This window comes from Molothrus ater, chromosome 1 (assembly GCF_012460135.2).
Source record: "Molothrus ater isolate BHLD 08-10-18 breed brown headed cowbird chromosome 1, BPBGC_Mater_1.1, whole genome shotgun sequence".
In the NCBI taxonomy this organism is placed as follows: Eukaryota; Metazoa; Chordata; class Aves; order Passeriformes; family Icteridae; genus Molothrus; species Molothrus ater.
This window is the reverse complement of record NC_050478.2, coordinates 100,045,254-100,065,167: the sequence shown is the minus strand read 5'-3', so window position 1 is coordinate 100,065,167 and position 19,914 is coordinate 100,045,254. Positions and strand designations below refer to the sequence as shown.

The window sequence follows — 19,914 nt, the reverse complement described above, 5'->3', positions numbered from 1 at the left end:
TTTAAGATCTATGGTTTAGATTTTTATAAGATACTGAAAAACTCAGATGTAGTTACCAGTGAATCACTTTTCGTGTTTAGGTGTTTTTAAAAGTGGAGAGCTCTTTTGAGATGAAGCCAGTTATGAGAAGACACTCTATGTACATAAAACTATTTTTTTTCAACCATGTGGCTGATTCCCTCTATTCCTGGTGATTGTGACACCCTCATTGGCACAGGTGACTCTGTTGAGTTGGTTCACTCACTGTCTGTCAGTCAAATGCAGTTACCATTCCCCCAGCAGTCAGTGGCAATGGGTGGTAAGTTTTTCCTGTGATAGCACCTGCTCTGAGGCAAATATTAGAAGACAGTGTAAATGGTGTGCCATTAGCTGAATCTGAGCCCTAACAAGCGGAGCAGGTACTGCCTGTGCAGATGCTGTGTCCGTGTCTCAGAGCAGAGATTGATCCAGGAGCACGCACGGTGCAAAGTGCCCAGCGCAGCCAGCTGGGGACTCGGAGCCCTCGCAGCCTCAGTCTGCCTGTAATTCATTAGGCTGGTCCCACAGTTCTGTTTTGCAGGGTGTGTTATGTAAACCGTGTATATTATTGGTTCTTTAGATTATTTGTGTTTTCTCCAGCTGGATGAGTAAGTATTATGCGGAAGATTTGGGAGCTTGCATAAGCTGCAGAACTTAGAAACGTGGTGAAGTATCGTGACATAGTGGATGGGGTTGTCACAGCACACTGCGCTCTCTGCGCCTGAAACTGCCTTAATGCAGCTACAAAGGGGAAGATTAGGCACAGAATTAGTAAATTCCTTTTATTTTACTTTTTTAGTAGACTGTGTAATTTTTCTTCTCTGTCTCAAAGAGGAGTTCAGCTCTGGGTGCAACTGTAAATAAATGTTCCTTCCTTCCTTGGAGGGTGGAAGTTGCAACGTGTGATGCATGGCAGTCGCCACTAAGTCACATGAGGCATTCTACATGCATGTGTAGAATTACCTATATACTGAATACCATAACCAAAATGATTTGAGACATAAGTAAGTATGAATACACCTTTGATGTTTTAAAGGGATGCATGGAGTCAAATTAGGACACACACTGTCAAAATTTTAGAAATGTGAACAGTTAAAATGATTGTGTTCGCATTCAGCTTGTTTCACTACAGATTAATAAAATGTACAAGTCATGAGATGGTGCTGTGACAGCCTTATTGGAGAAGGTGTCTGGGAGCAGAGTAGGACGAAGCATACAATATATGTGATGTACTATGCAGGATGTTGGTAATATAAGCATATCAAATAATTGAGATAGTATGTCAAGTGTAATGGGAGTACATTTTTTATGTGTTGAGATACAATTGTGTTAAAAATTTGCATAATAGGTGCATGTGGGAAAAATCTAGTGTTACTGCAGACAGTTTGACAAGTATATATATATATTTTTTCCCCCCAATTTTCTTTAAAAATATTTTTGGTTGAGCATTTTGCTTTCTTTGCTTTTGCCTTTTTATTTAGCAATATTTAGTTAGAAATGTACAATGCACATGTGAAATGATTTGTTGTCAGCGTTTCCATCCCTGAATACATTGCCTGGCTCTTGGACATATTCTGAGTTCCTTTTGGTAAAGTTGGTTGGTTTTAGGAGGCGTTCAAAGCACAAACTCCTACACACCTACAGAGAGGACTCTTGAAAGAAAAACTTGCTAAGTCATAGAATCATAAAATAGTTTGGGTTGGAAAGGATCTTGAAGATCACCTAGTTCTGACCCCCCTGCTTTGGGCAGGGATGCCTGTTGCTACACCAGGTTGCTCAAAATCCCATCCAGCCTGGTCAAGACACAGGAGAATGTGATTCTCATCAGGGCTGGCCTCAGTCTATAGAGCTGAGACCATTGTTTCTGAAATAATTTGGGACTTTTTGGGGTGGATTTACCCTGGCTGGATTCCAGGTGCTCACAAAGCTGCTGTACAACTCCCCTCCTTGGCTGGAGAGGGGAGAGAAAATATGATGAAAGGCTCATGGGTTGAGATAAAAGTGATGGAGTGAGATGATTCAGCAACTACCCTCATGGGCAGAACAGACCTGACTTGGGGGAGGTAAGTAATTCATTACCAATCAAATTAGAGAAAGATAATGAGAAATAAAAACTGAATCTTTCACCCTTACCCCTCCCTTCTTCTAGGCTCAACTTCACTCCTGTATTTTCTACCTCCTCCTCCTCCTCAGTGGCACAGGAGAAGATGGAATAGGGGTTGTGATCCATTCAAGGCATGTTGTCTCTGCTGCTCCTTCCTCCTCAGGGAGGACTCCTCCTCACACTCTTCCGTGCCTCCAGTGCAGGCTCCTCTGTCCATGGATTGACAGATCCTGCCAGGAGCCTTCTCCAGAGTGGGCTTCCCACAACTTCCCTTATTCTTTTGGGCATCCACGTGCTCTGAGCTGAGGTTCCTCTATAGATTGCAGGTGGCTCTTGCTCCACTGTGGTCCTCCATGGGCTGCAGGGACACAGCTCCCTCACTGTGGTCTGCACCACAGGCTGCTGGCTTGTCCCAGCTCCTGTGCCTTGAGCACCTCCTGCCCCTCCTTCTTCACTGACCTCGGTGACCTGTGGTCCTTCTCACCATCACTGCTGAGCTTGGCCTTGGCCAGTGGTGGGTCTGACCTGGAGCCAGCTGGCATTGGCTCTGTCAGACACAGGGAAGCTTCTGGCAGCTTCTCAGAGGAACCTCCCCTGTAGCTCCTCTGCTACCAAAATCTTGCCACAGAAACCCAAACAGACCTTAAAAAACATCAGTAGATTTAAGCCTAATTGGGAACAGGATCATAAACTGGTTGGAGAAGAGATTCAGTTTGTGTGTAAAGATACCTTAATTGATATTCTTCATGCCTACTTTAGTAAGGATTAAATAGTTGCCTGTTTGAAAATCAGTAGTGAGTTGATACATTTGTTTTCTGTGCTTGTATAAGACAACACTGGAGTTACTTGTTGCATTATCACTATTCTAAGCAAGCATAATTCACACAGTGTACTTGACAGATCTAGAAAGTTTGAGAATTTTATGTAATCCATCTAGAGTACTGGTATATTTGTGAAGCAGGAGTATTTTTGGCCATCTGTGCATTTCTATCAATGTGCATTTTGTTTGTAGAGCAGTGGGCCAGAAAAAAAGGAATCTCAGAAAATTGATATCCAGAAGTGTCTATTAATTTCCATAATTTTTGGGTGTATAAACCACTCTGCAATTCTGGAGGCATTTATTAGCTGTTTGAAACAATTTGTTATATAAATTTACATTTTGTAAAACAAAACCCATGCTTTGCTTAGTGTGACATCTCTTACAACTCAGAAAACCTAATCTTCCTTCCTGTGAGCTTGTCTACCTGGTTTGGTTTCTAAATGTTAATCTCCAGTGCCTTGGTACCCTTTTAGAAATAACAGACAAGACTTCAAGGTGATAGGCAGTTACAGTCCCTTTTAGCTGACAAATGAATGCATTTCTCCCTGTCCTGTCCACAGAAGATTGCTTTTGCCCATCAGGTTCAGATCTAGTGCTGCAGTGCATTCAGGTGGGCCAGAAGGGTGGTACAAGGATTTGCTTCCCATTTTCTTGGCAGTGACAATGTAAAGCACTGGTTGGACTGGTCAAACCTATTCAGTCAGGACAACCTCTGTCCTGTAGGTCTCTCATGCAGCCTGCTCTTATCCCTCTGTCCGTCCCATCCTGATTCTTTCATACTTCCTTGCAGGGTTCATTTCCTAGCTTAAAAATCAAGTGCTGTGTCTTTTAATCTCTTCAATCTCTTTTCTGTTCTTGTTTCATGGATGATCTTAGCACTATTTTCTACAGATGCAATTAGCCCTGTTGCAGCCTCCCCCTTTGGTCACTTGGCCGCTCACTTTCTGCATTCAAAAGAGTCACCTCCGATCTTCTCTTGCAGAAACCCTGCCACAATTGCTGCAATCCAAGGCTGCCTGAGTTCTTGTTAAGACAATGCATCACAGTTTTAAATTGTGCCCATATATTTGAGGTACAGATATTTTTGTCTGCAACTTAAAGTCTCTAAAGAGTAGTGAAGCAGCTTTCCAAGCAAAGCCAGCAACAAAACTTGACTGGATGATCCTGCTAGATAAAGCAATTGGTCTACCTGCAAAGTCCCACACAAGTTTGAAGGCAAAGGGTATTTCCTGCTTAGTCTCCTACTGAAAATATGAATTTTATAGTGAGGTTGCTTTTTTTGTCACGTATTTGCCAAGATAACACAACTGTTTGACATTTATGTGAAGTATTTAATTAACAAATGTTTTTAGTTGAGAACATTTTAAAATTGCATAGATAGGTTGCAGGTGAAAGCTCTGGTGAGTGAAATGCATTATCAGTTTGCTCTGCAAATCTATTTCTGAAATTCTAAATTTTAAATGTGTTTTAAGGATGAATCAAGAAGGAAGATCCTTTTTGGTTGCCTGGAACAGCCTCCCCATTCTTCTGCACCTGGACTCTTCTCATCATCTTCTTCCTCACTGCTATTTCTTTTTTGGCCCCACTGTTTGAGGGTGGTTTGTTTTTCTCTCAAGTTGTGCTGTAAGTGCTTTGTGGTGTACCCTCTTCTGTTTCTCCATGGCTTCCTACATGTTCTCCATACACTCCTCTCCTTCCTCTGCTGGGGTATTCTCGTGGCAGCTCCCACTCATCACAGCTGCTGCCATTTTCCCCCATGTACTGTGGGGAAAAGCTGGAAGATAGAAGTTTCAGGACTACGCATGGAGCTTGCACATTTTGGTCTCATACATACGACGGATGAGGTTTGAGTTCAAGATCAGAGGCAGGGGCCTCTTGTGCTTGAGGTGAAAGACCAGGGGTTTGTTGCGTGCAGAACAGTGCATCCCACGTGGACTGGCCCCTGGGGTCAACTCTCATGCCCAGCTGGCTGCCCTGGAGCCTGTGGTGGAGTTGTGGATGCCAGGGTCCTTTTATTGTGCTTTGGGGAATAATGGGCCTGGTCACTGGTGATGGAGGGCACTGGCCAGCACATCTGGCACTCATTCTGAAAGAGCCATTGTAGGGGCACGGACGCGGGCTTGCCTTGGTTGTACTGCGTCTGTATTGTGGTCTGATGTGTGGAATGACCCAGTGCAACTGCTGTTTTGGCATGTGTAGAGCACAGGATGGAAAGTTCTGCTTCCCAGGGAGGCAGATATGTGCGTTCTAGGTTGTGTGGAAGTCTCAGTCCTTGCGGAGAGAGGAGGGCCCTGGAGATCTTGGAGCCCTAGTCCAACTTGCAGTTCCTCTCTACGAGGAAATTCACTTTGTTAAGAAAGGTTTCTCTTACACAGTTTGAGCTTTTCCCTGGCATATGGGTAGGTAGGAAGAGTTTGCCAAATGTGTTATAGTTACATAAAACATGCAACATCTGACGGATACGAAAAGGGTTATAATAAATGATTCCTTTACACTCCCTCTTCAAAAGAGCTAAACAGAATGGCAATACAAAGCCCATCAGATTTTCTTTCCCATTTATAATGTTTTTTGTGTTAGTGTGGAAATTCTCTCAGTGAGCATGGGCTAACAATGGCTAAATCTATTTGAGAACTTTCTGTTAGGCACGTACTGCACTGTTCCAAATTGCAGTGTTCATTCTGGTTTTATTTGCTATTGCTATTAATACCTGTGTATATGTGGAAGGTTATTTCCCAAATCTCATCTCCATTTCCAGACCTGCATCTGCTATGACCTAGAGATATGAGAGGCTGCTTGAAGTTCTTAGATTTTTTTGTCTCCTTTCTCCCCTCTCTGTCATTCCCATGTTTAAAGCTGTACTAGTTTTCTGAAGGATAAACTGAAGTTAAAAAAAGAAGCAGAGTTGTATTTAGGAGCTAGGGATTATTTTGCTTTGCTGGAAATATTTAGCCAAGTTGGTGGTTTGGAAATATTTTCATGAGAACTGCTGAGCTAAAAGTTACCGAGACAAAATTCCATAAAAACAACTGTGAACTCTAGTTTATAACAAAGTCATTGTTGGCAGCCTTCCGTTTAAAAACTTTCCATAGCTGCAAGAAAGACAGACTTATGGATCAAAGTGATCTGAATTTTTTTTGGCAATTAAAAAAGTTAGTATTTGGATTTGAACTCCACTGTGACTAGTTCATTTCCATTCATTTTTTACTCTGTATCTTTAATAAGAATGACACCAAGGAGCAGAGGATAGGAAGAGACACTTTTTTCTATTTAAAATTGGTTCCACAGGATGGAAATTTGGCAACAGACACGGAAACTAAGCAAATCTATTTAGAGAGCTCTCTGCCTCTCTGTATAATGAAACCAACAAAAAAACTCAAATAGAGATTTTAATGATGAAACCACACTTTGTTGAAATTTTCCATTGTGCTGTTTTCTTGGTCTTTTTAGCTTGATGACAACATAGTTATTTGGTATGAGATGTAATGTAAATTGAGGGTGCCAGCACTCACCTTGTGTCTTGTGCTCTTCAGAGCTTCTGGCCACTCTTCACACTAATGAGCCAGGTACAAAGAGTCTGGAATTGGTGATATCAAAGAGGCTGAGGGTGCCACAAATAGTGCTAGGATAAATGTTAGGAGAGAACTTTGATGAGAGGAGCCACTGCAGGTTTCAGACAATCATTCAAGGGCTGGGCTGTGGCTACTGTTAATGCAGGAACACATGGGAGCAAGTGAAATCAGTTTCCTATGGCTAACTCCTACAAATCATAGTTGTATCTTTTCAGAATTCAGGTGCCCTTTGTGGTAGGCTGGTAGGAAACAGCCAGGTTAGGAGGCTGGAAAGATATTATTCCCTGCACCATTAACTTAATGGTCAGCAAAAATGGGCCACTAGGGGGATGAATATTAATAAATTAATCTAGTAAAGAATAGTAGCAATTTGCTTAAGATCAAGGAGAAAACTTGGGGGAAGCTTTAATTTGCTGACTCAAAAAATTTTCTGTTGCTATGCAGTTGCTGGCACTCCCACACAGCTGGCAGACAGCAGAAAAATATTTAATTTAAAAAAAAAAATATTTGCTTTCTTTTTGATCCTCAGGTTAAAAATTATTAGAAGATTTAATAAAGTCTTGTCTTTGTGGAAGAGTTACAAGAGGAGAAATTGCTGTTGTTTTTCTTGTGCTGCTTCTTACTTATGGCTGTATGTAAAGGAAAGAGGTGTTACTTTATATTCCCTGGATATTTGGGTTTAAAATGTGCAAACACTTAGGGGTTTTTTTTTTAATCAAAAGGCAGAAAATGACATTACTTTTTCCCCTACATCTTGTCTGCAAAGATGTAGAATTTGTCAATAACAAGGATACTATCTACTTCATAATGCAGTATTTACAGACGTGTTACCAAGATGAATACAAGCTCTCTGGGAAGAGTCAGTAGAAGATGGGAGGAATAAGGTAGGAATAAGTGGTTCTCAGTCACCAGAGTAATTGGACTGGTTGGTGCATTCAGCCCATAAATTGTACACTGGAAAGGACCTTGTTGATGAAGTGAGAAAGCATGCTGATGATAGTAACTTGCTCATAGTAATAAGGTTGAAGTGGACCATGAAGAACTGGAGGACTGACTGACGTGGCTGAGTAGTGGAAAGGCAGGTAAAATTCAGTGTGAATAAAGTGGTCTACATAGGGAAAAAATAATGGTGAGTTTTGAGCTGTTGCCATGTGTGAGTCAGTTACCAGGTAATGATAAACAGCAGTGTAAAACCAGAGCTCACTACTCTGCACTGATCAGAAAAGCAAATCAAATACTAGGAAATATTAATAAAGGAATAGAGAATTAAAGAGATGGCATCCTTTTTGCCACTTTGTACGTTCATGGCTCACCAGCATCTTGCATCGTGTGCAGTTCAGGTCCCTCAGCTCAGAAACAATATAACAGGATGAGAAAATGTTGGGAAAAGCAGCATTTTAAGAGATATGGAATGGCTTATGTCCATAGGAAACAGGGATTTTTTGTCCTGAGAAGAAGACACATTGGAAGATATTCTTGAGATCTTCAATGTGGTGAGTGGGGAGAGGGTACACAGGTTTAATTGTTCACTGTCTCTGCCAACATGAGTCTTAGAGGAGGCATCAAGTAAATTGTAAGCAAACAGAAGTGGGTCTTCTAAAAACACTGTGCCAAAGAATATTGCATTTATTGAAGTTTTCCATTTATTATTTATAAGTATTTCCATTTATTATTATTCCATTTACATAACCTTATGTAAAGGTTCAAAAAATAGTTTTCCCCTTGTAATTGTATGTGTGATGTAATGGGTAGGTGCACTTTGAAATATTAGTGTCTTCTCTGCTCTTTTGCATTTTTGTGTGTCCCTGTATTTCCCAGAGTGCCTAACTATCACCAGCCTATAAGAAAAAATGAGATACAGTCATTTAGCACAATTCAACGGCCTTCCTAGATATCTAAAATTATTGAAACCTTTTTTTTTATGTGTGGAGAAGTGTTTTTGGGTTTTCTTATTCAAGTGTCTGAGCTTTCTCAATTACTTAATAGGATACAGTACCTTTGCTTGGGTTTTAAAAAGAAGACTAGATTTAGTTTGTAATAAATGTCTCCACCATTCCCTTTGGCCCTAGAAAATAACACACTCGACATGTTTGAGAACTTCAGTTGTGCACATAGGAGAAATACTCTAAATTGTAGAGGTGTGGGTTAGTTGGCAGTCCTGGATTCTCACTAAGGCATTGTGCCTCTTTAGGCACACATGTTATCAGTAAAGAAGGCAAAATTGTCCTTTATACCTGAAACATGGTAGGTTCTTTCCCATAGCTAGCTTCTGAAATGGTCCTTCTTTAAAGTTTGGTGTAATACTGCAGTTGTTCATGCAAAGAAACCAGAGGAATAATGACAATACCAACTGCTTTTATCTGCACCTTCCTGCGTCAGGTAAGCTCAGTTTCCTTCTTCCCAGAGTCACTCAGCTCATAGCAGCAAACATTATATTCATGTTCTAAGTGCATGCACTCACACATCTTTTGTGCAAGTCCCACGTGCTTTATGCCGTCATCCCTCTCCTCCCAGTGCCTGCACTGGATCCTGAACCTTCACTTGAGATGTTCACAGTCATCCTTGGCAGCCTCCCTTGGCAGGGAACCATGGGCTGGCCTCTGCTGCTTGGGCTGTCACATCCTTGCTCCTTGTACTATATCTGTTCTGGGGATTTCCGTTTCCAGGACCAGCTGGAGAGCTTGGGTGTGCATGCATGAGCCTCCCCTGCTCACTGAACCCTGACAAGGGATGGGTGGTTTTACCTATCAGTTCTCCTCACAGCACTAGGAGGCCTTAATTAGTTTCTGCTGTGATGGATGCTTTCTCTTTTAGGAGAACTGTGGTGTTAGTTGTCTGTGAAAAGGGCCAGTTCCCCTTTTGGTTGTGCAGTGGCTGGTGTGATACTTGTGTGTGATGGACTGGTGTTTAACACTTTGCTTCTGTAATGAGAGACAGATCTGAGGATGGTCTTGAACACAGTTGCAGAGAAAGCACAGATATCAAAGTTTAATGGGAACCCAGGTTTCCTGATGGTAACTTGTTGTGCTAACAGCAGATTCATTTGTTTCCTAATTAATCAGAAGGAGTGTTCTTTTTATTTCAGCCATCTGGTGGAGAGCATGTTGTTTAGCTTCTTGCTACTGCAAATTGGAGCTACACAGGAAAAAGGATGTTTCAACTTCTGTTTTTGGCTTGTTTTTCAAGGTTGAGTCAGTATAGTGCACGTTAAAACATACTGTAACCAGTTGCAAAGTTCATTTCTCAAGGACTGCAAAAATTTAACTAAAATTGTCCTTCCTGAAAAGACAGGGTGGTGATATTGATGATTAATTGCCTTTATTACTTGTTTTATTCCACACAATCAGTTGTTCAGACAAAAGCAAAATTTCCTTAGTGAGCTGCAGGACTATTCTAGGATACCCAATTTGTTACCATTTCATAGAGAACATTCAATGTCGCTTTTACATTTCTTCTTTGGATTAATGTCAAAAGCATATTGCCTGTCAAACAATTTGTCGTTGAGTGTGCCATTAGCTTACTAACTCCTCACAAGGATTTTAAAACATTGCATTTTTTTTCCCTCCAGAAGTCCCCTTAGCGCAGCCTTTCTTTGGAAGCTATATTGTTCTTGTGGAATATTTTCTGAGGAGCAGTCTGTCCCTATGCGATGTTTACTGTATTTTTGCCTTGCAGCCAGCAGATTTTAGTACAAACTTGCCTGGGGGTGGCCTTGTCCTATTTTCCTCTTAGATGGTTCTGGCATTTATAGAGCTTGGGAGATCGTGCTTCTGAATTTTCCAGTCTGAAGAGCCCGAGCCAAAACAGCAGGGGAGATAGCAAACCTGTACGTTGTTTGGCTCACGGCAGCTGGGCCTGTTTTTCCTTTGACCTGAAGCAATGGCAGCTTTTCTTGGGTTTTGTGTGGAGGAGGGGGAAGTGAGGAAGAGGAAAGCTATGTGAGTAAAACTGCTTTATCTCTGTGATTGGAAAAAGCAAGGCTTACCTCTGCCTCAACAATCCCTCTTTTTGCACCCCTAGCAAAGGTAACTCTGAACTGCTTTCACATGGCACGTGGAGATTGTCTTTCTTCAAGTTACTTTATGAGTATTGATGATTCATAAGAAAAGAGAATGTGTATTGTTTTAATATTGCATTAACATTTTTGAAAAACAAACTCTTTTTATCTTGCAGTACCATAGCCCTTGCAGAACGGACTTTATGTTAGAGGACTGGCTGCTTGGCAGTTTTTAGAGACATTTCATAGCTTTCCATCAACCTGCATTTTCTCCATTACTTCGTGGTCACTGAAATAAAATAGTCTTGCCAGAGTCTCCACTGGGGAGCAGATTGTGATGAATGATTGTGAGAATATATGAAATACCCTGCAGATGGGTGGCTCAGAGGACATAACTACTCTTTGGGTTTGGCCTTGTGCTTGAAGAGCCCTTCTTGTCTTTAAACACTGTCTCTGAAGTCATACCTGCTAAATGAGATTTCCTGTGGAAATAAATTTCAATGTTGCTGCCTTTGAGGTGTTGCAGTTGTGTGTTTATCAGTAGATGTTTCAGTTAAGTTTTGCATTTATGTAACAGAAACATTTAGTTGTGCCACAAGAGTGAATTTATTTCTAGAAGAATGAATTTGCATGTGGTTATTGGAATCCTGAACTTTTGAATTTCAGGAGACTTGAGAGTTCCCTAAAAAGTTTGTGAGAACAACGGAGAGATGAGGCTTAGTACATACTTGAAGTGGAACACAAAAGAAAACAGCCTGTGTGTGCCAAGAATTTCCAAGGAACTCCTAGTGATTAAACCAAATTAAAAAGCATCATATTTCCAAGGAGTGATAAGATTCTTGTTTGGATGTCTGCATTGGTGTGGGACAAATGGGTGATGGATCCTGAGCCTCCCCAAGCCAAAAATAAAGGAAAAGAAAAATTTTAATCTTTGTCCAGGTTTCAGTGTTTTCTCCCTTTATGTTGCTCCATAGTTTTTCCTTACTGATATGTGTGGATCTCCACGATACTTGTTGAGAAGCTCAAGAGAAACTCTTGTTTCTGCTGTAGTTCTGGCAAGAGATGACAGTGCAGAAGCTGCATGGCTGCTCTTTCTGTGAGGAAGCTGTTGACTGGCTTCATAGTGCAAATTTTTTCCAGAATAAGAATTTTCTTAATTGGCAGCTTTGATGAATTTCCCTCCTCCCCTCTTGTCCCCATTTGCAACTTTCTGAGTTGGTCAGTCTTATGTGCAAATCATGTTTCATTCTGAAGGGAAGATTATTGGGACCTGTAGGTGGATGCAAGGAGGACATTAGGGCAGGTGCATGTTACCCTAAAGGTTTCTTGTTGGAATAAGAAGAGTTAGCAGAAAGTTGGTGCTGTAGAACCAGCCTCTCCAGTCTCTCTTGGCTCAACAGTGTGAATGCCTCAGGCTGTTGGAGTGGGCCAGGAAGGAGCTGAGCCTTTCAGAAAATATGCTGGCTTCAATATCATTAGGTGTGTTATGTAGGCAAGTAGTCCAGATTTGCCTAGCTGGTCTATATTTATTTTCCTCTCTTCTTTCCATTCAGCAAGTCCATGTTGCAGTAGGAGGCTCTCTTTCCTTGGTAGTCTAATTTGTTACCAACATCGTCACGTTTGCGAGTTTCACTCTTTGTGCATAAGGAAGCAGTTTAAATTAGATACATTAAAAAAAAATCATAATCCATTCTAAGGTGATAATTTACCTCATTTTCCTTTAATAATAACCTTTTTTCAGTAGTGGTTTTCTTTGTTTAACATGAACATTTTCTGCTTTTTGATGTGTTTTTTTCTACAAATCTTAGTGGGCTGTAGTGAATCCTTGTTTCAAGTATTCCCTCTTTTTCAATGATTGTCCAAATTCTGAAGGCAAAACACAAAGGTCAGTGTTCTCTCTTGGATTGCTCCTCATCTCACTTTTGTCACTAAATGTAATAATTCCTATAATTTGTCCTCTCATATTTAATATTTCTCCTGTTGCCCTTAGGAGTAGATTTCCTTTCCATGTTAATCTTACTCAGGGAGGCTGGATTAACGATTTACTAATTTCTTTCTTCTTTTAATGTTCTCAAGAATGTCCTCCTTAATATTAGGTAACAGATCTGGTGGATTTTTTGCTGGTATTAATTGCTGTGTGAGGAAGTGCCCTTGAAAGTCAGTTATGTAAATGAGCAGCCTTGAGCTGGCCATAAGAATGATGTTGGCTTGAGTTTTAATTTAATAATTGAGGAATTGGAACATAAAATGGTTCTTTAAATCTAAAATAGGATAGAGTAATATTCTTTATTAGGCAAATTCTAATTGCATGGACTGTATCAGCAGTTTAACGTTTAGTTTCGGTGATCACTTTGCATGCAGGTGAGCACTTTAGATGGTCATTGTTGGATGGTTGCTATTAGGAAAAATTCTTGTATTCAGTTGCCTTAGGTATTTTTAGTTGAGTATTCTGAAAGAAATAACTGGTTGTTGTGGCTTTAAAAAAACAGACTGAGTCTTTCTTGAAATATATTCTTATCATCTGCTTCTTTTTTTCCTTTATTAAGTTAGCGATCGTAAAAGTTGCTGTAAAAGTTTCTTGTATTTTTCCTGGAGATGTGTCATACTTGAATCCTTTGGCTTATTAAAAAGCCCCTGAGTTCTGGACAGTGGAGGGCACATACCTCATGTCTGTTTGAGTAAAGGTCATTATTTATTGTTATGCACAATATATGCAAAAACCAGTGGATGTGAAGTTATTTGCAAATACAGGCTTGGCAAACCTCCTCTGGAATTCGGAAAGGGTTTTCCAGCTCGACTTAGTCATTTTTTCCCAAATGTCTTGGCATAACTGATCACTCAGGAGTGACATATGGTAGAAACATGCTCTAAGGGACAAGTCTCCCGGATGGCGCGCAGCACCACACAAGATAGACAGATGGTGGCTTATTCAACCTTGGAAAAAGTTTAATCCTACATATTGGCACGTCGGCCTGGGTACTGAGAGAGAGGCACACACATGCCTGTGAAATCTGAGGCAAAGCTTTTGTGAGTTTGCTTGCTGTCACTGAAAGAACTGGAAAGACTGAGCTGATACTATACCCAACGAGTATCTGCAAAATTATGGGCTCAATGTGCTCTCCAGAAAAAGTGATGTTCCTTAGGAAAGTGGAAACTCCAGAGGCAGCAGGACAATGCAGAGAATAAAATTTGGTGAACTTCTCACAGCTGTTTCCAGACTAAAACATGCTTATTCAACAAAGCTGCTGAGTACTTAATTTATTCCCCAATAGCTGTTGATTAATTGAAGTGTCTAATAAGAGAAAAGGATATTTTATGTTTTTCATAGCTTTAGTTCTGTTTCAAGAGTTGCTACTGGCTTTATGACTTGTGTTAGCACTAGACATCAGAAAACTGTAGCCTTTCTCTTCTGTAGGTTCTAAAACAAAGTTATAAATTCCCTGATGGTAATTTTAAATTTACAGCAGAATATGCAAAGAATTGCAAGTTGTTTTGTTGGGTTTTTTTTTTGGTTTTTTTTTTGTTTTTTTTTTTAAATACGGAGAGGAAATCACACCTTTCACTCTAATATCTTCATGTTTAAGACAGCGAAGAGAGAGAGACAGAATATTTAATATAGAAAAATAAATCTGCTTTGGCTTCTTTCTGGAAACCAAGTAGTGATTGTTTGTTTGATTGATTGATCTTCTGGAGTCAAGGCCATTATCTGTAAGGATTTTGAAAACACTGACCCATTGAAAAGATAAAGAATTGTCTACCAAACCTTTTCCCCCACTTTCTTTTTCTTGTAGATCACATTCAGTATTCACAACTAGAAGCAAGACTCTCCTGACTCTCTGGACTTCAAGGATATCATTATGTTGTATTGGATGAGTTTAAACTAGACAAGACTTCTTTCTTAAACACTTCAAGAAAGGTAAATGTAATTCAAACAAATGAATCTTTTTCCAGTAAAGGAATTGTTAGGTCAAATTAAGCCCATTCTAGTAACATTTCAACCATACTACAGCACCGAATCATCATCTTTTGGATACTTTGTGTAGTTACATACCCATATATATATTTCTATAGCTAAACCTTCCTGGTAATTTTTAGATGTTAAAAGATTTTGATTTGTCAGCCCTTGTATATTTTGTGGAAATGTACTGGTTTCAAGCAATTTCTAACATGAAAGAGGTGGCGAAGGAAGAGGAAAGAGAAGAGAGATGCCTCCAGTAGCCAGCCTGTTTGTAATTACTTTTATGGATGGGGAAGGCCCAGTTAATGTTTCTGTTCTGCCTAATGAGTAAAATTACTTGAAAATGAGATCCTAGCTAGTGAACTATATAGTCAAATGACTGAAGCAGTATTGATTGACACATACATTTAAATTACGGTGTGGTTTGGGAGACCCAGAGGGAGCTGCAAAGAGAGAGACTAATTCAATAACCTGTTGGTTAGGATATGCATTAAAGAAGTAAGAGATGTCAAATCCTTACATTCAGCTGAGGGTGCTCTTGTGTAATACAAATATCTGCTAACTTTTGGCCTAGTATAAACAAAGATTTGTTCTTCCTATGGATATGAGTACCCATCAGGTATTTCTTTTCATCACCCTTTTCTTTCTTTTGCTGTGTGTCATTGTGAGAAATGCTGACCATAGGCAGCCAAGCCTGAGGACCACAGAAATTGTTGCAGAACTACTGAGCCCTTTTTATCTTTTTCTATCTAATATAACTAATTACTATAGGTCTTAGTAAATAAAAATTTTAATAAGTCTATTTGGTGCCCAAGTGCAGTCAGAAAAATGTGACAGACATCAGTTTACTTTCTGTCTAGACCCTGCAAGAGTTTCTCACACATTTCACAGAAGCAGTGAGTATTTTGTGGCCCATCCAGCCCTCTGTGACAGTCCTGCCTCAGTGTCAGGAAGCATGCCTGTGGGCCTTACAAACATCATGTATTAGTGAGAGACAGAGCTACAGTCTGATGAGATGATTAAAATTCTGCAGATCCACAGCTGACACCTTTTTGACCCAGATCTGAAGTTCAGACTTGGAAATACTTCAGTCCCTTGGAATTTTAGGTCATGCTTCATAGAATTGCTGTTTTCATAATTTATAGGCTAAGTGCGATGGTATCATTGTTGAGTCGCTGAGCGAATTCGTGTGTGTGAAGCAGCCATCTGCTGTCAGGGCTGAGTCTTGTATCTCCCTGGCCAGTGACAGGGGAGGTCATTATACCATGTCAGATGGGAATGGTTTAAGGTAACAACATGGCTGTGTCCAAAACAAGTCACTTCTGCTTACTGGTAGTAATGACATTTGGAGGACTGAGGTGGAGGACGGGGAGTTTTAATAGAGGAATGGAGACTTTGTGAAGACAGAGATGTGAAGGGTTTGCATGTTTGAGAGGAACAAAGGCTGGCTTTTGTAGCAGGGTTTTGAGTTATTTATGGAACCAGATGAGGAATAGAGAAACTGTGTCTGCACAGGAAAAAAGCAGACTTCAAGATCTGCAAGAGAAGCTGCATCGAGTTGTTAGGCCACTGACCTAAGAGCAGTAAGGAAGCAGATACAAATGCATGTGGTCTCATTTTATTTTGTCTAGACTTGCATACCTTGTGCACTTCCCAAGTGGAGAGTGATTCGGTATTTTGGAACTCGTACAAAGCTTCTGCATGTTTTGCTTCATCCAGAGAATGTCCTGGAAACCCAGCATACCCTCAAGGTTAGATCCTTGTGTTAAACTTGCTGTAACATTTGGCCAGGATGTGGGTTAGCACTAATGATGGGATCCTGTGCCATCTTGCTCTGCCAGGTCCTGTTTCATTGGAGATGCAGTAATCAATATCAAAGAAAAGTAATGCAGAAACTAAGAAAATTATTTAGCAGGAAATAACTGATTCAAACCATTGGAGATCAAAGATGGTTGAGAAAAGCCAGACACAACTGTATGTGCAGCAGTGGGATTTTACCATACTGGTTCCTGCAAATTGCTGCCAGGCTGTTGAGAGCTGAAGGTAAAGTTGAGCTGAAACATTAAAAATTAGGACTAAGACATCTTGCAGCACACCTCATGGAATACATTTAGGCTTTATTAGCTGCAGCTGATTCAAAAATGTACTCTCAACAGGTGTAGCCAAACAGGAGGAAGAAACAATTTAAAAATCCTCATTTATGCATTAATCCAGTGGTAAGAAAATGTGAAGTTGTAATTGTCTTCTATACTTCGCTCCTCCTTGTTGGGAGAATTTTTTTTAGATCTTCATTTCTAATTTAGTACTTAGTCTCCTTTTTCCTCCCCCTCCAAAAATCTCCTCACACCCTGATGGTTTAAAAATGATGCCATGCAGAATTGATCTAACTATGTGTAGGTTGTGATGTGCATTGGAGGTGTGATGTACCTCTCTTAAAATCTTAAAAGCAGGTAAAGCTGAAAATGGCTACATTCACTTTTATGCTGTCTATCCCTTTTGTTCTCTCTCCCTCCCCCTTCTGCTTGTGCTCACTTGCTCTCTCTTTAGTATAACACAGTTGAACAGCAGTGAAGTGTAAAATGTGCTTTTGCCAAGGTCAGTTTCTTGTGATTACTCGCCTGTGGCAACTTATGCCAGTTGCAACAGACTGAGTCTCAGCAGTCCACAAAGTCACACTGGTGCTTATGCAGAGGACACCCAGTGTAGGTTACAGTAACCGGAGTCTGGAATGGCTCACAATGCTGCTGAATTTTAGCTGCTTTATTTAACTCTTCCGATCTGGCTTGTGCTTGCTTCAGTGGTTTGGAGTCTGTGCCATGAAACACTGGGTTGTCCTGGTTCTCTGGAGACCCTTGAGGAGGATTTTGGGTAGATGAAATTCTTGTTGTTAGAGGTTGTTTCTTTTCTTATAGTGGATGGCTCAAATTTCAGAATTTCTCCTAAATGAAGAGAAGATAAAGCATCATGAACACATGCATCTTCTACATTTTACCCATATTTTTTGGTATTGGCTTGCTTTTGGGTTAAGTTGTATCAAATACTTCCCCGTTGACATTGACACAAGAGAAACTGTTTATCTGCATAGCAAGAAATACTACGGAAATTTTTAAGAGCTAGTTTTAAGCAAGAATTTAAAAGATGAGGAGACAATCTTAAATGTTGTGCATGCTCATAAACATAGAATAATTTTTTTTTTAGAAGATAAAAATAATTTTCACTCCTGAGATAGGAGAATGAGTGTGAGATTCCAGAACATTCACTTTAATAGATAAGGTTTGTTGGATCCCATTTTGTTGTATACACTGGATTAGCTACCACCATGTGGAAATAAAGTTAAGGGACCTTTACTTTCATTCTCCTTCTCACATATGAGCAAACATATCCCTTTATGGAAAAATGTTGTATATAGAACAGAAAAGCATGGATTTCCTGTATTGTTTATTTGTACTATCAGCAATATACAGGACTTTGTTTTCCTTCTCGAGATATTTACTTTTGCAAGAAGCATTTATCTCCTGAGCTGTGTGATAGTGACTTTGGGGTTGCTTGTCTGTCAGTACTGACTAGTAGCGAGGCAGTAAATAATCTTGATGATCAACTGAAGGGCTAGAGCTGAACTTTGGCAACCTGGGTGAAGTTCAGAATTTCATAGCTTAAAATTTATTATGCATTTGATTAATTTTGAAAATATATTTTGCTATATTCTCTCTCATGTTTGCTTTGGAATGATTCCTGAGCCACAAGTAAAATAATGGCTCAGCAATTCAGTCTTGTCCTGTAAACACCCTTGCATAAAGCACACAGGAATATTCTTCTTGTGCTTAGTGAAACTCCCCACAAAACAAGGTGAAGTGCTTAATCCTGTATTTTCAGTTTAGTCTTGCTTTCAGGCTTAGAAGGAGTGGTTTTCATCAAGGAATGTGTTACTTGTTGCTTTTTTGCCTACATGGAGGACAGTTAAATTAGTGTTTTGTTTCAAGACTGACATCTGCTTGTATGGTTTTCATAATTTATATAATTCCATGGGTAATCCAGCCCCTTCCCTTTGCTTTTAATAACATTTGTATTGGCCCAGCTCTTATGGAAGAATATGCTTTAAGAGCTGTGTTCAAGACTTTGTGAAGATTGATCTGTCTACTCCCCTTTAAGCTGGAAATTCATGGTAGAAATGAGCAGTGTTTTTTGTGTGTGTGTGATGGGGTACAGAGGCCTGTAGTACTTGCAGTGATTAGTGTTTTCTTCTAATTGGTAGAGCAACAGTGGAAATTAGTGTTCCCCGTAGGAGGAAATGGCTGTAACTAGAAGAAGCTGGTCTTCAGTCAGCTGAAAAACGAGCAAGTGGGCGTTCTTGGGTGAGGTAATACCCACCCAAAAAGTGCCATTGTCTGTGCTTACCAGAACCTGCCACATTAATTTCCTTCTATCTTAAGGAACTTGTGGATAGGAAAGAACTCTTCAGGCACCAAAGTTTTTTTTGGAACATTTCCAATGACGTAGGTCCCTGCAGTGGGCTGCTGCTGCATGCTCCGAGGATTTCCTCATCAGTATGTTCAGCACGAGCAGGCAGTTGACAATTGAGATGGAAGGAATCTTCACAAACCCCTGAACCCATTCAAATCTCCTTGCTGAGCTCCTAACTGATTTTTAAAAATTCATTAGAACTTCACTATTTCTCACATTCTCACCTCCTGGATTCTGGGTGATAACAGAAATGCATTGCTGCACACATTGAGGGTACATGTTGGGGGTGGGGGTTTGGACAAGTGACATTCTGAATTCCTTGAGATCTTGAAAGATTTGCAACCTAATTTTTCTTTTAACTCATGAGTAGAGATCTGAAAGCTTGTTAAGGGATTTGTTCATACACTTCCTACTAGTTTTAAAGGGAGTTCTTCAAGTCAGTGTCCTTGTAAGTTTAAAAACATTTACTGAGCTAAGACAGATGTGCTGGAAATAAACATTTAACATATGGATAGAATCTTACTTTTATAATGCTCTTGCAGCTTGTGAGTGCCACAAGAGTTTTCCCTTCCTGAAGGCAATCACTAAACTCCTGTAGAAGTACAGGAGTGCCTACCAACTCATTGCTTTATTAATTTTATTAGAAACAAACTAGGGAAATGAGCAGTGATTTTGTGTTGTGCAGCAAAACATTTCTCTCTTTTTTTTTTTTTAAACTCAGTATTTCTCCTTCTTTTCTTGGCAACAGTAGCAGTATCTCATATCATAAATGTTCTGTTCACATTCCAGCGAGTATTTGAGGATTAGGAGCCAGGTAAAGAGAAGTCAATAAATTTAGATAGAGGAAACATTATCAAGTTCCTTATAAAAGATGTTTATTCCAAATAAAGGTCTGTGTTAATCTGAGGGAGCAGTAACTCTGTAGCAGTTATCACACATATGTCCTTGGAAGATGAAGATCAGTTGATAAATCATGGGGGTTTCATA

The 19,914-nt window shown here is 40.0% G+C and overlaps 1 protein-coding gene across 5 annotated transcripts in view; it reads left to right on the top strand.

Annotated features, from left to right (window-relative positions):
- LOC118700124 (low-density lipoprotein receptor class A domain-containing protein 4) overlaps positions 1-19,914 on the top strand; it is a 284,193-nt gene that overhangs the window by 29,099 nt on the left and 235,180 nt on the right. For 2 of the 5 annotated variants that reach the window (XM_054514102.1, XM_036404474.2), the window contains exon 2: positions 14,300-14,424. The exons of 2 other annotated variants lie outside the window; for them this stretch is intronic. The gene's annotated coding sequence lies outside the window, so the exon portion shown is untranslated. Of the gene's footprint in view, positions 1-14,299; positions 14,425-16,197; positions 16,218-19,914 lie in introns of those variants that run through there. One more of the 5 variants, XM_036404475.2, reaches the window with a different exon arrangement.